The sequence below is a fragment of the Benincasa hispida genome, chromosome 3 (assembly GCF_009727055.1).
Source record: "Benincasa hispida cultivar B227 chromosome 3, ASM972705v1, whole genome shotgun sequence".
Lineage (NCBI taxonomy): Eukaryota > Viridiplantae > Streptophyta > Magnoliopsida > Cucurbitales > Cucurbitaceae > Benincasa > Benincasa hispida.
The window spans coordinates 9,213,744-9,229,256 of NC_052351.1; the positions used below are offsets into that span (position 1 = coordinate 9,213,744).

General features: G+C 34.5%; 1 non-coding gene across 1 annotated transcript; it reads right to left on the reverse strand.

Moving 5' to 3' along the window:
* Positions 1 to 12,186: 12,186 nt before the first annotated feature.
* Positions 12,187 to 12,260, reverse strand: TRNAI-AAU. The gene has a single exon. It is a non-coding gene; the product is annotated as a tRNA-Ile (tRNA).
* Positions 12,261 to 15,513: the final 3,253 nt, after the last annotated feature.

A 15,513-nucleotide genomic window follows, 5' to 3' on the forward strand; every position in this document is an offset into this window, starting at 1 on the left:
ACCAAATAAAGAGATGGGCATGAGTTTTGACTGAAAAGACCGCCTTGCTCGTAGTTAGATGTCCGCATGACACTCGTGGGGACAAACCAAAATGAATGTTGGGCACTCGAATCAGCACAAGATCACAAAACGAATATCTGATTCATGCGAAGGCCAAAATCACTTGAACACCCTGGTTTGATAAAGTTTGAAATAAATCATGCGATGTCCTAGAATGAGTAAATATTTTTTGAAGATTAAGCTCGTGGTCCCTAAAGGTTATAATATTTTAGGAAGAGATTACGGTAGAAATTAATAAGGGAATTGGTTCAACGATTTGAATAGGCAAGGTGAAGGCGATTGAAATTTTGAGAAATCTTTAGTTTATACTTGAGGGCAAGCATTGTTTTAAATTTGGAGGTGTGATAAATAGTAGAAATACAAGTTATTAAAGCTCAAATTATTAAAACAATGGGAGAAAGTGATGGTAAAATAGGCAATATTATGATTGAATGCGCCAAACTAAAAGAAATTGCGATCGCTAATGCTCATCGCATAAAAGCAGTTAAATTGCGTTATTCTGTGCAGGTACAATGTGATGGCGCGTCTAAAAATGTGATCCAAAGATACAATGCGTTGGCACATTTGAAATTGCGATCGCAAGAAGTACCTCAAAAATGATCGCATAAAGACCTTACATAAAGGCGACAACATAATAAAATATGATAGGACGTAAAGCTGATAACGGTCAATTCTGAAATACAATTGACGGTCGTTAAAGACCATACCATTGCAAATACATTGAACTTCCGATGATTTTCAGACGGCGCAATAGAGTATGAAAATTAATGTTACCCATCCATGCAATCATTAATGAGAAGAACTGCTTCACCTTGAAATCTATAAATATCCAATGTTACCAAACCAGCGGGGGAGTGCGAGGAGGCGAGGCGAAACCGAGGGAAGGGAATTCTTGAAAAGAAATTAATTTTCAGAGAGGTCGAGAGACTGCTAAAAAACAGCACGATGAAGAGACATCCAACCCTTGCGAGAGCAAGTTTCTACAAATCGAAAAAGAGTTGAAGTGATAAGAATAGTGTAAAAAGCCACGGGAAGCAAGACATTGCTTACCTCGCTTGATATTTCTCACTCCATCAATTGTTTTGTACTCAAACCTTTATTTGCAAATATGGAAACTTCATTTTAATTTATGTTTAGTCTCTCCACACCATGCATGGGTAACTAAATTTGTGAATGGGTTGAGAAGTACTTAGCTAGCATGACTTAAGTTATGCACTTCATGCGATCATCTTGTCTTATGTATGCGTCATTCATCAATTGGAGTACTTGAGAGAGTGGTCTAAAGACAGAATCTAGGCTTGAGAAAGTCGGATTAGATCACATGAGCAAGAGTAGAGACTTAGAAATAAGTTCTATCTGCTACATTTCATACGCATCGCATGCATCCTAGAGATAGGAAATGTGGCACTATGCATTGAGAAAGGTAGTGCTTAATATTTGTGTATAGCATGATCGGATGACTTGCACAAAATCTTAAGAAATGTTAGCTAAATCTCTTCTCAACCCCTTCATCGCATACTTCTTACAACACCACCCTTTCATCGCTCAGCGTTCAATTCCATCGCATTAGAACATCTAAATTAAATCACCATCTACTTCTTTATCACCATCGCAATAGAATAAGAGAGTTTGTCGCATATCTATTTAGTAATTAATCCCTGCGGTTCGACCCTGGACTTACCAGGGCCCTAAGAAGGCTTATACTTGTTTTGTTAGGAAAACTTGTATGATCATCGCATCCACACATCTCTACATCACATGATAAATCAACGCATCAAATACTCATAGCCACCTCGAGGTCGCACATTCATACTACCACAAAGGTCATAATGTACTAACTCAAGAGGCTCCTTGGCTCTATAACCTTTTCCAGTAAAAGGTCGTTTAGTCATCCCACCCTCAAGGCAAGACTCGCACACTGGTAAAGAAATTTCTTCTAATTCACTTAGAAGTTCATTCTTCACCAATCTCTCAATCCTATTGAGATTGATGTGCCCTAAACGTAGATGCCAAAGTTGGACATTTTCTTTTGGAAAAATAGTCGACGTTTTTTTTTAGTTACGCCAGTTCTAAAAAATTCAATATTATGGAGGGAATTAATGGCTAACAACCTTAGCACATGTAAATTAGATTCCATATTTGCAATACAAATAAAAACACCGTCTTTATGAATAAACACTTTATCCACATTAAAAGAGATAGTATATTTACATTGCAATAAACACTTTACATAAATTAGGTTCCTCTTAAGTTCGGGAACAATATATACATCATTCAAAACAAGAAACCTATTCTGTAAAGCTAACTGTAGCCCTCCCACTGCCACGACTGAGACGACGTGCCTAGTGCCTACTCGCATCGTCATCTCACCAGCCTCCAGCTATCGCCAAGATCTAATCCCCTGAAAAGAAGAACAAACATGGTTAGTGGCACCCAAATCAATTATCCAAGCAGAATCATCATTGTCCACTAAACAAGTTTCAAGAACTAGTAAATCATATTTACCTTTATCGACCTTGGGCTTAGCCTTGGTTGCCTTCCTCTCTTTTCGATAGCGAGGACAATTCCTCTTCCAGTGTCCATCCTGATTACAGTGGAAACACTTTCCCTTGTCAACTGATGGACGCCTTCTTGGGGCGACAGATGGTGGGTTAGTAGGCACCTTCCCTTTTCCCTTACCACCCTTCTTCTTCTTCCCCTTTGCAGAGTTAGAAGTAGAAGGTGCAGACTTCAGGTCGAACCTCTATGGAACGTCCTGGAGGATGAAGTAACATTTGCCTCACCCTTCTTCCTCTCTTTACTTTTCAGTAAGGATTGGTAGGTTTGCAACTCGTTGAGGAGAGTTATAAGGTTATATTTCACTTTGTTAAGAATCGCATTGCTAACAAAGTGCAAGAAGCTCTTCGGTAAAGAATGCAGGATTATGCTAACCTGGCTACCCTCATTAATGGTAGACCCATTCAACTCCGCCACATTAAAGTGGACCATCATGTTAAGCATATGTTCACGAACAGAGGTGCCTTCTTCCATTTTGGAGTTGAATATATATTAAGGAGCCTCATGCATAAGCTATTCAGACGGTTGTCCAAACATCCCCCGCAGGGACTCCATGATCTCACGCGCTGAGACCATAGGCTCATGTTTCTTGGCCAAGACTTCAGAAAGACTTGCCAAGATGTAGGCTCGAGCCTTCTCATTCGTCCTTGTCCATTACTCGTATGCCTCCGGAACATTTCGAGAGGCATTTGCAGCTGAAATAGGAAGACAGGCCTCCGTGAGAGCGAACATGAGTTCCTCGATGATTAGGATCATCGTGATCATGTATTTCCATGTTGCAAAATTTTCGCCAGTTAATTTTTCGGTGCTTAACAAAGCCAAAGTGGCTGTTTCCATTTTGAAAAAGTTGTTTCTGAAAATACGAACAACACTTTATTAGATTTTGCTAAACCACTTTTAAACCAATCAGTTTTGCAAAACAGTTTCAAGTACCTTAAGTTATAGACTTCTATTTTGCAATGATGCCCTAGTGAGGCAAGACAAACGTCACCGTTGGGGTGATCAGATGCCCCTTCGCTGGGATGAGACATTCTTAGATGCCCCATGATCCGTCTAAGGCTGGCCTCATGATTTTTGGTGAGAAATCATAAAGGTTGGGCGACGAATAGACCCGGATGGGCCTATTGCGGTCGTTCGCCAAGAGGATGGGATTCGCCATGATATTATTTGCATTTGGTGCTCTATCTTCTGGTTGCTTCGCCATGTTGGGATCTTTTTCTTGTTGTCGTTGACGGTTGTTTCTTCTTCTTCTTCAAAAAGTTCTCTCTAGGTCGTAATTGGGCTCAAGATTTTGTCTTTCACTCAAACGACACCTGCTTCTTCCCTTACCTAAGGAGAGGTAGTGCACGGAGATGGAGAGTTTGCAAAGAAAATAAAAAAAATTACCGTTAGCACAATCCGTACTGCTGTATACCCCGAAAACGGCGCCAAAAACTAGATGCGTGGTTAATGTGATGAAATAATGGTGTATATTGCATTGGTGGTGTATGCGTTGTGCATGCAAGTTTTCCTAGCAAAATCCAAGTATAAATTCTACTAGGTTGCTTGGTAAGCCCAGGGTCAAACACAGGGACTATGGAGATAGTATGCAACGGTGATTTCAGATCTCTTTGCGGTGACAAATACAAAGATGCGTTGGTTGGTATGTTTGTTTAATGTATAAATTCTATGCAGCAGAATTGAGAAAAGAGTTAATACAAACAAAAGTTACAATGAGTATGAGGGGGAATGGGTTGAGAAGGGATTTAGCTAATACTTCTTAAAATTGAATTCACGTTATGCGATCATGCTACACACATACAAAAGCAAGTCATCTCTCAATGCAAATGCTATAGCTCCTAGTTTTAGAATGCATGCGATGTATGCGATGATGTCTATAAGACTTATGTCTAAGCCGCTATTCTTGTCCATGCGATGATGAATGACACACACATACACAAGGCGACCACATACTACCATAACCTATTTCTAGGGTGCATGCAATGCATGTTAGCAAACATAACTTATCTCTAAGTCTCTATCTCTTACTTATGCAGATCTAATCTTGCTTTGTCAAGTCTAGATTCTAACCTAGCTCTCTTAAGTCTAGGTTCTTTCTTTAGACTCTCTCTCGAGTAGCTCTAAAGGGGTGATGGACACATACATAAGACAAGATGATCGCATACAATGAAGATCTTAGGTCATGCTAGTTAAGTGCATCTCAACCCATTCAGAAGTTTAGTTACTCATGCGTAATGTAAAGAGAGTGAACAGATGTAGAAATGCAGGTTCCATTCTATAAATGAAATCAAAATACAAAATGACAATGGGAAATAAGGATAGGGAGCCTGGTAGTAATTTCTTACTTCCCAAGGCCTTTACACTGTTTTTCTTTACTATGCTCAAAGAATATTCTTGCTTTCGCAAGAGTCGGCCCTCTCTCAATTCTTAACGCTTTCCGATACTCTCTCGAGCTGACCACGAACGATCTTCTGGTGTCTTCTCTCTTCTCTCGCCTCCGCTTCTAAGTGTAAGAAAACTATGAACAAAGGCTAACTATATTCTGTATGGTGAACTCTCTATATGACTCAGCTGGAATGAAACCAAACTCCTTTAACGAAGATGGCCTTCGGTATTTATAGAGCTTCAGGGTGAAGAGCTTTTTCTCTCAAATGATTATACTGATGGGATGTCATTAATTCTCTGTTTGATGCGCCGAATAATTGTCACCAAAAAGTTGAGTGTACTTACTACAATGTGTCGTTAACGGCTTGTCAACTAAATTCGGATTCGACCGTCATCAGCTTTCTGTCCCATCGTGATTTATTAAGTTTTCACCTTGATGCGTCGTCTCTATGCGGCCATCTTCTTGAGTAGATTTTCGTGAACGCAAATGATCACATAGCCTTGCGTCCGCAATCTCTTAACGCGCTCGGACGCTGAATTCCTTTGATCATAATTCTGCCTTGCACCAACGCATTTTTCTGCACAAAATACATAAATTAGTTTTAATGCGATAGACGCATGCGATTGCAATGTTCTAAACTTAATGCTTTTGGACACAATTTTATATATTTTTACCGTCACAATCCTTCATTGTTCTATATCTTTACACTGTAATAACGTGCATTTCTGCCTGTTATCACCTACCGTAGGGAAGAAGCAAATTAGGATAAGAGACTAAGTTACCTTATCCTCTTATAGGATATTAAATAAAGAAACGTGCAAAAACTGTCATCCTTTAGGGGGACACTCCTAGGGTGCCTCGAGGCGATGCCCAGTAACTTTATTCAACCCAGCAAGGGAAATCGAGGGATATGATGTTGCACTTCCCACTCCCACTTACTATGAACACTCTCCCCATCCACCTTGATATTAACCTATTCAAACACCATCCGTTAGGTAGGGGTGTTACATTTCCATCAATTAAATACCCCAGCCTAAACAGAACCCACCGTAGATAAAAGGTCCCTTATAGATAGATTTGCTAAACTTTAACCTTGTATTAGTCAATTTAATCATATTAAACTGAATAAAAGATTAAAGCCCTAGGGTTGCTAATCATATTAGAATCGTGATCTTAGGCCTATGTGATCCAAGTTTTAAACATTTTAAAACCATGAATTAAACCTAAGTGAGCATGCATGTCTTTCTTATTTCCTTTAGTTCTAATTTCTCTTTAACTTTTAAAAAGAAACAACTAAAAAAACCATTGTGCACGACAAGGTGTTTATAACATTTCTAAAGTAACCTGTGTGTCATGCTTCATGCAATGTCCGGTCATTACTATACATAACTTTTATATAATGTGTAATAACCAAGCAAACATGCTATCATTCACCCTTATATATAACAATTATAATATAAAGATAATGCATGTCAATGTTTTTTATGCATACATAAATATAACTTTTATATTATATGATGCATGAGCATGCTCTTACATAATTAAATCATGCTTCTCTAAATTATAACAATTACAGTAAAGAGATGATGCATGACCAATGCTTAACCTAAGGTGGGATTTACTAAATGTTCATACCATATGACATATAAAAACCATACATCGCATGTAATAAATTAAGGATTAATGGACCGGGATGAGCCTTTATAAAAAACGGGAATGAAATAACCCTATCTATTACAAATTTCATTGAGCGAACAAGTTCACAGGCGAATCGAGTCTTGAATCGCCAGGAGGACTCCATCGTGTAGTAAACGCCAAAGGTAGATGATCTCCTAGCACGCACTAAACGATAGACGCATAAACTAAATGATCGCGTAGACAACAACAAGGTTGCGAAACCTGATTGTCTAGGCGATCACTTAACGCGGCGACAGGTAAACGATTTACCTTGCAATACTAAGTGATCGTTTAGTCAATTAATAAACGATTTACCTTGCGCGTTAAATGATACGTGAGCATCCCATCATCTACACGACCTGATACTCAGCGATCGCTTACCCATCGTCTACACGACGCGATCAACCCTTGATCGTCTCCTTCCTCGAAGAACTGCAACACTTGCTTCGATCTTCATCACAAACGACTCAAAACTAAAACTGACTTTGAATTACAGACTCGATAACGATTATTAAAGCCCAAAAACGCATGGGGCCTTTACAAACAACCGAAAATGTAAAATAATTAAATCAAATCGAGGCTAACATTCACGAAAAGATCCATTAATCTGCACATACACAGTAATTTAACAAAATTAAACAGAGCAAACATGCACCCACCAAGAATGTATATGTAATTCGTTTCAACAATGAAATTGGAATATCAGAACCTGGCTCTGATACCAATTGAAGGAACTCTTAACGAAGAGCATCCATGAGCGCATTCTGATCTTTCTGATTTCATTATGACCGAAATACAACACATACATTCTAACATACAGTTATGCAAATTCACACTAATTAAAGGCATGCTTTGAACACTAAAATGTAAAGGAAAGAGTTTCATGCCAATTGAAGACCTTCTTCAAGCTTTGGGACTCAAACGCAGCGGAAGAACCTCATCTCGTACTCTATTGCCCAACAAACAAGTCGGTTGTAGCAGCATGGTCGTCTACACGAACGGCAGCAACATGAACAGTCATAAACAAGTCAACGTAGTGGGGACAACACCACCAAAATGGAGCCCTTGGTATTTTCGGAGTGAGAATCCAAAGAGTAGTCTTTAGTGAATTTGGTAGAGGTAGGAGGAAGAACAAATCGTGTAGATGATAAGCAAGTGGGAGAGAAAATGATCTATCGTATAGTTATGTGCTTATCATTTAGAAGAAGTTACACGATCGTGTAGGTTTTACTAAGCGACCGGTTAGTAAATGGTAGACGATCGTTTAGAAAACGCGGCACACTATGCGATCGTTTAGGAAAGCTAAGCGATCGTTTAGGGACTAGCATGCAATTGTTTAGGCGCGAGGTGTGCGATCGTTTAGATGATAAAACTCTATCGTCTAGGCTCTCGACTATGCAATCATTTACATTTTCACACTGATGCCAATGTTTTCGAACCTTTGAAAAATGAAACAAATTTTCATTTTATTCATCGGTTACCATAATCGAATGCGACTGCTCCCACTAACGCACGTCCGAGAGAAATTTTAGGCCAATTATCATATAATTAACCAATTTAATAATTAATGAATATAATCATATTATATTCTTACCCTATAGTTTGATATCACATATCTACTATAGTAATTTCTCCTCTACTTGATATAAATCACATTTATATCTAAATTCCTCCAAAATAATGTATCTCATACATTTAGTCAATTATATCATCTATAATCAACCAGTTCAATTATATCATATATAATCGAACTCCCTCTTGTCAATTTGAACATTTCAAATTAACTCAAACACTGATTCTCGACTTTATCCAAGCTACCCAGGGGACCTAATGGACCTATGGCTCGAAGCTCCAATGGTACATGAATAACTGACTAAACTCTTTAGCCATGAGATCCACTATCCATTAACTGTCAGGCATTCCACTAAAGACCAACAGTTGAACTCTTCTTACCACAGATATATTTCTGTGTCCATCGGATATGACCAATCATGAGTACGATGACCCTTCACAGATGCTCGTAAGTGTAGCTGGGCCAATTTACCGCTTTGCCCCTGTAGTTGCATCTCATTCCTTAAGTACCACTAATTTCTCTAATGAACAATAGAACATAGTCCAACTATGTGTGAACACCTCTCGGTCCAAGAGAAGAGGTGTGGTGACACATCGTTCAAGCCTTGGAATCAGCCCTTAAGGGAGCTATCTATCTTACTTACTTCTACTTCGGAGAATGAGTAAATTCCATCTTATGTAGCTGAGTTCCTAGCTCCAAAATCAGACGAGTCCCCAAAATGGTAGGTTTGAATCGGCGACCTGATCACTCGCACCCATACAAATCATAGGACCACCTTCAATGACAGAAGTTCCTAACTCACTCAGGATTGAGGTCATGTTACCTATGGTCATCCTAGTGGAGTGAAGTCTCTATCATGAACGATGTTATATAACGAGATGTTAACACTTCGTGGTCGGGTCTTATACAAACTCTTTGTATAGGACGCCCCCGCTCGCATATCTCCTACACGAATGATCAGGATCAGACCATCTATGACAAGTCAGAACACTTGTGACCATTTCACAAAGCGGGCCGCATCCGTAACATTACTAGGATAAGGTTTTCCTCCTATATCTATATACTACAAACCATTTTGGTTATCACTCAAGACATGATCCACTTATATGTCATCACATACATACTTAAGTTACATACAGAAACTAGGGACTTTATGTTTATTGGTTTGTGGTAAAGTAAATAAAACATGCAACTGAGCAAAATACAGGATGTGAAGTAAATATCATATATTATACAACACAAGTGTTCGTACAAACTGTTTACAAACTACAGAACACGAGACTTTAAAGCGTCAACCCCAATAAGAAGATGGAACTAGAGTGATCACTAAAGGAGTTGAAGCTGAAGTTGATGGTGTAATATTGGTGGAAGGAGGGGAAGCCACGTCCGATGGAGCAAGGGATGAAGACAAAATTCAAGTCAGAAGTATTGTCATTATTGGTGGAAGAGCCGATTTCAAAGAAAAAAATGGTGGCAACTTGGTTGGAGAAGGGGTCCGTGTGGTGCTCAAAGCATGGCCAATTAAAGTCTCTAAATGTTTGTTTTAATTACAGTGTAATTACGAATATTTCTTAATAAGTCAATTACAATCTCATTTGTATGGCTGGGGGTAGTTTAGACTTTTATAATTTTGTTTGTTTTTTTTTAATTCATTTTTCTATTATTACAAATGAAATGTTGATTTTCTATTTTTACAAATGAAAAGTTAAAATCTATTGTTCTTCTTGTTAATTAGCCCACAATTAAATAAAATACAAATAATAAGGGTTAGTTGCACAAATAACAATCAGACTCAAAATAATGAAAGATGTAGAACAAGGATAAATATATTAGGGATATGACACAAAATTAGCCTCGAATATCATTGATAGCAACTATCAATGATAGCTATATAGGTAAATGACTAAAAAGCTCACAAGTAGCCCACCATTTCGTACTTCTTCTTCTAGTTTCTTGAATTTAAAACTATCATTAACAATAGCTACCAATGGAAGCAGTTAATAGCAGCTATAAGTGCCACTAATAGCTGTTATTAGTTACTATCATTGATAGCTCATACTAGTCATAACTTTCAATTTGAGAAATATTAATACAATCTTAAAATAGTAACAATTGAAATATCACGCCTTTCAATATGCTATCAGTTTTAATGGCTTTGATACACTTAAATCAATTGGAATCAAACTTAAAATATTAACACCTAAGACTATCGGTGGATATCAATGACAAACTTTTATTGGTAGTTATCAACTTTGAAAGGAAACTATCATCTTTCAAAGATTAATATTTAAAGTTATAAGTGATAAAAGTCTATCAATAAGAGGTCTATAAGTGACTATCTCTGATATTTACCTAAGTCACATCACCAATAATATCATTAATATCATTCATTTTATTGATATATACCTAAGTCATATCAATGATATACAGATATCACTGATAGCTTCAAACCTATGGCTATCACCGATAACTTATAGCAGTGGCTATCAATGATAGACTTTCATTAAATGTAATTGACTTTTATATCATTGATATCATCAATATATGGATATCACCTGAGTTCTTTCTCCGATATCGCTGATATCACTTATATAGTAAGTACCGATGATATCTTCTATTATTGATAACATACCATCAGAGATAACTTCTGTTATTCCTTTTTACCATCAAATAATATGTCATCATTATAGTTTCTATCATTGATAACATGTTATTAGTGATAGCTTCTAGGCATTCTACTTACACTTTAATTCGATATTAAACTTTATGAACTAAATTCACTAAGTTGGCTATCAGATTGTAAACTTCTTAAAGTGGCTATTAACCGTGAAAAATATCAAAGATTAAGCTATCAATGATGGAAAAATATTAGTGGCTATCACTAACGGACTTCATTAATGACTATCAATTTTGAAAGACTTCAATGGCTATTTTGAGAAACTTTTATTATGATTATCATAATAGATTTTTATCACTAATAGATTTCTACCACTGATATCTACCTAAATTGGATATCACTAATATATGAATATGATTGACATCTATCTAAGTTTTATCACTAATATCACCTAATAGTTAATATTATCAATATACAAATACACAAATATTTTAATGTGTACCCTTCATTTTAGGTCATCTATGCCATTTTTTCAAGTTTATTTCGGATAGACTTCAATACTTTTAGAGTCCTATAAAAAGAAAGAAAAAAAAAACTATTGCCGTGATATCGTTCACATTTCTCACTTTTTGAGAAATAAACTTATTTAATAACTATTCTCTTTTCTTATTTCAAACTTTTAATAAGTCTTTCTAAAAATGGTGAAATTTTATAGACTAAAAAAATAGTTTCTTTCAGATCCATAATATTTAACGTTTCGTTATAATAATCAAATCTAATGATTGACTTGTTGGTGTTAAGTTACTTATGAATTGAGTTCTTTCAAGTGTTGGGTACGGAACTCAGTCCCATAAGAAAGGGAAGGGAAAAAGTAAAAACCGGATAAAAAAACAAAATTAAAAAAAAAAAGCAAAAATTGAAGAAAGAAAAGAAAATTACAAAAAAAAGGAAGAAACAAAAATTGGAAGCAAAAATCGGAGAAAGGAAAGGAAATTTAAAAAAATAAAAAAATGAAAGAAAATATACACAATTAGAAAAATTCAAAGATCAACACTTCTATATTTATAAATATTTTTAAAATGTGACATATTTTTCAATTTTTTCCCCCTCATTTTAAGGCCTATTACAAATATCCTTTAGATAATCCAAATTCGTTCTTGATTGCCAATGCTCGTGGGCTGTGTGAAATCGAACCCAATGGTGAGATTCAGTGATCCGACATATCGTTGGGCCTTGGAGAAACAAAACCATATATAACGGCGCACTCTATTTGGTCAAAGGAAATCGCTGAGAATCGAAAATACTTTAATAATACTTTGGCCCATGCAGGTTTCGAACCTGCGACCTTCGCGTTATTAGCACGACGCTCTAACCAACTGAGCTAATAGCCCAATATGTGCTTTAAGATCACATTATAAAATAAATAATTAATTAAAGTATGCGTTATACGTTTGTTTTATATAATTTTCTTTAGACCTTTAAAAATATGTAATCCACTAGTTTGAGGTCTAGAAGTTTCTACATAGAAGGTATATAGAAAATCCTATACTTCATAAATATCTTAAAGTTTAAATTTTTTTTCAAATATGACTTTTAGAATTAATTTTGGACAATTATATCATTTTTTTTATTATTTATATCCGATTTTTATATTTTTTTTTTCTATTTTCAAAATTACTTTAATGATGGTGAGAGAAAATATATTTATCATATAGAGAGGAAATGTATTTAAAATAACTTTTCTCATTTATCAATGAGTAGATACGAAGGAAACGCACCATACATATTTGTATCTTTATTAGGTCTATCAGTCCACAGTGTATATATATATATAATATATATGTCTATATAATGAATAATCACTCTCACGTATTTACATTGATTTTTACATAAACTTATTGGCATTTTTTATGAATTAATGGTTATTTTAAATATATCTTAGAACATTTTGACGGATTCATGATTATTTTAAATATGGCTTAGAGCATTTTGTTAGGTTTATTTGAAAAATATTCTAACCAATATATTAAATATACTACAGTTTATAAATTAGAGATTGACTCAATGTTTCATATAAATCCCAGTATCAACCAATATATGAAATATATCACAATATATAAATCTTCAAATTTCATTTACGTCATAGTAATATATATCATAATACATGAAGTATAAATAAAAAAAAAACACTCTCGTTTATATCAAATAAACAAATACATATACCGCATTATATATCAAATTTCCTACATAAGCTAAAAAAAAGTACATATATATCACAGTTATACAAAAAATTAAAAAATAAAATAAAACTAAAAATTGAATCGGGTTCGTCGTTCGCCTGCTCTTAGTTTGTCATCGTCATTCATTTACTCCGAGTCCGCCGCCGTCGTTCATTTGCTTTGAATTCTTCATTGTCGTTCATCCGCTCTTGGTCCGCTATCGTCGTTCTTACCATCCTGTGCTCGCCCCATCGTCGGGTTGGACCACGTCATCCATCTTCCGCTTGTAACCCACACCGCCAGAAGGAGAAAAAAGAATAAAGGAGAAGGAGAAAAGAGAGGAAGGAGGAAAAAATGACCTTGAAGCATGGAGGGAAAAGTATATGTATGGAAGAAGAATATGCATGTATATAAGGAAGAGAGAATAATATATATATATTATATATATGTATAAAACATGGGTGATGGTAAATTATAAATAGTCACTAACATTAATAAAAATAGAAAGACTAATAAATAAATATATATATATATATATATATATATATATATAATATATATATATATATATATATATATATATATTATATATATATATTATATTTGAAAAAAATGAAATGTTGAATACATTAATGCGTAATATGGACTATTTTTTAGGCATTTTATGTATAAATCCTATATGATATACAAGAGGCTCGACAAAGAGGCCACATGTTTGGGCGGATGGAATTGACAAAATGAATAGGCCAATAAAAAGAAAATTATATTAGTGAAAAGTTTTCTTTCATGATACTATATTGGTTAGACTATGTCGTAAATAAAAGAAATAGACAACAAACATATAATTAATTAATTAATTAATTATTTTCTTGAAAAGCACACATCTATAATTGATATAAGGACGCATATGCAAAGGCTTAAATTTGTGTTGTACTTTGCTCATTATTTATTTTTACAGCACCTCCTCGAATTAGTGTAGTTCACTAAATAGGACATTCCCTTTTCCATTAAAGATAAAGTTTTGTAGTCAATTTTACTGTAACAAAAGAAAAATAAAAAGACATTTTCTTTCCTAATACTTTGTGTTGTGTGTATATGCCTCGCAGTCAATTCATTGTCACACCACCACTTTCGCGTCACTTCAATAATATTCCCATCATAAATAAATAAAAAGTTTCAATATTTTTCAATGTATTCAAATAATCCGATAATCTGAATAGTTTGGACTATTCAACTCAAAATATGTGGGGTTAACTGTGGGTTGAGTAAGTTAAACTTTTTCTATTTTTATTGGTTGAGTTGGATCGTGGATTGGCTACAAAAAAAAAATTTGGATTGACCAAACCTAACTCGAATTTTATATATATTAATAATATATATTTTTCTTTGTTTAAAGTTTGATTATTTTGTATTAATTAATTTGTAAATTTTAATATTTTTTTAAAAAATGGTTATGATATTTGTTTTTTTTGAAACTTTATAATAAATATCATAGATATTTAGTATTTAGCATTTGAATTTTATGAGATTTTAATTATTAGTAATGTGTTGTATATAAATTTACTATTTTTAATTAAAAGGGAAAAAATAAGTTATAACCCGACAATCTAACCTAAGGGTTGAGTTGGGTTGGAAATTTTATTTGGATTATTTGGGTTGCCAACCCAACTAACCCAAAATTTTGAATTGATCCCAAAAATAACCCAATCCATGCACATGCTTAGTTTTATGATGTTATCACATAAATAATAAATAAATATAATAAAGGGCGTTTTATTTAAAAATGTATATAGAAATAGGATGGTTAAGAATATTTATAAATAATCTTATGTTTGATTTTCTAAGAAGTAATCTCAGTAAGAATGAAGTATTAATAGATTAGTTTAGTCAATGAAAGCAAGTAATCTAATGAAAATCAAATTAACGGATTATTTAATAGAGTCATTGTGAATAAGAAATTGAATGAACCAATTCTAATACTAAAAACATAATTAATGGTTATTAAAAAAGTTGATGGATCAATTTCTGTCTTTGCAACTACTAAAATTAAAAATAAAAAATAAAAAATAAAATAAAAAAAATCAATCATACTTAATGTTTGATATATCTGATGGAATGTATAAACATGCAACAGAAGCAATCAGAATCAATAAACACTCTAATTACACTTAATTTGAGTTCTAAAAGCATGCAAACATGGTTTTATGAAATAAGAGAGTTTTAGAACTTATACCTTTGAAGTATCTTCCAAATCCGAGCTGCTCTCTACGAATTTGAGTTTCAAATCGACAATAGACCACCAAGAGTATCTTCTCTACTGTTCTCAACCTTGAATTTGAGTGATGAAATTCTAATTTCAAGTGAATTGAGAAGGGAGAGGGAGGGTTTGAGCATAAACTGTTTTATGTAGAAATTATGAAGTTCA